Source organism: Mugil cephalus, chromosome 2 (assembly GCF_022458985.1).
Source record: "Mugil cephalus isolate CIBA_MC_2020 chromosome 2, CIBA_Mcephalus_1.1, whole genome shotgun sequence".
Classification (NCBI taxonomy): Eukaryota; Metazoa; Chordata; class Actinopteri; order Mugiliformes; family Mugilidae; genus Mugil; species Mugil cephalus.
The window spans coordinates 205,248-206,186 of record NC_061771.1 but is presented as its reverse complement, the minus strand read 5'-3'; the positions used below and the strand labels follow the sequence as shown (position 1 = coordinate 206,186).

The 939-nt window shown below is 37.1% G+C and overlaps 1 long non-coding RNA gene across 1 annotated transcript; it reads right to left on the bottom strand.

The window, feature by feature from the left end:
* Positions 1-218: 218 nt before the first annotated feature.
* Positions 219-706, bottom strand: LOC125003648. The gene is made up of 3 exons (XR_007112255.1): positions 593-706; positions 391-503; positions 219-299 (listed from the first exon to the last, which is right to left on the bottom strand). It is a non-coding gene; the product is annotated as an uncharacterized LOC125003648 (long non-coding RNA).
* Between the last annotated feature and the right edge of the window lie 233 nt (positions 707-939).

The window sequence follows — 939 nt, the reverse complement described above, 5'->3', positions numbered from 1 at the left end:
CAGTATTTTCCAAAAAGTCTTCACAACCTTCCCTCTCGATAGGCCCCAACATCCTGAAGCTGATCTCCTTGTATTCCTCATGCCACTTCTTCTACTGGAATGCTTCAGTTTGGGGTATGGCCTGGAGTCTACAGAATAGATAAAGAAATATTTATTTTATTTAGCTGATTAGCTATTATTTATTTTAAGTTTGTATAAAATTTGTATTTTATTCTTACGGTCAGTCACTGCTTTCTCTGGCGCTTCTGGTATGTTCATTTTGGATCCAGATGGTCCTCCGTCAGTGTCAGTTTCTTTAGCTATTAGAAGCATGTTAAAATATCACAATGAGTGACATAGTTTACTTATAATCATTTAGTTTCTAAAAAAAAGAAAAAAAAATGTTCTTACTGTTAGCCAGTTGTCTGCCTTGCTTTTCTGGCGTGTCGGGTATGACGAGTAGTGGGTAGACACCATCTTCGCTGGTACAAGTAGCCTTGTTCACCTTGTGAGCGGGTTCTGGTCTGCACTCACACAAAATGGAGAGAGACGGGTTTAGATTTATTTTACTTATTTATTTAAAATTTATACTTTTTTTTTCTTTTCCTCTTACCGTTAGTCAGAGGTGTCTCGGGCCTGTCTGTTGTGATAATTTTCAGATTGAGATAGAAGTCCACTCTCTTTCTCGTAATCCAAAACGCTGTCTAGTATTGCATCGTCACCTGCTAAAGTATAATACAAGTCAATAGAATCTCTCACATACATTCTGGGATACAAAGTCAAAGGGAAAGACGAAGAGTGTTCTTCTACCTTCCACTCCCCTGTGTCCACTCCCCTGTCAGATTATGGTCTGAGAAGGATATACTATAAACAGAAAACTATTTATTATAATACTTGGGTGAAAACAAACACACACATAAATATATTCACACATGCAGTTTTTTTTAAAGGAAAGTAACT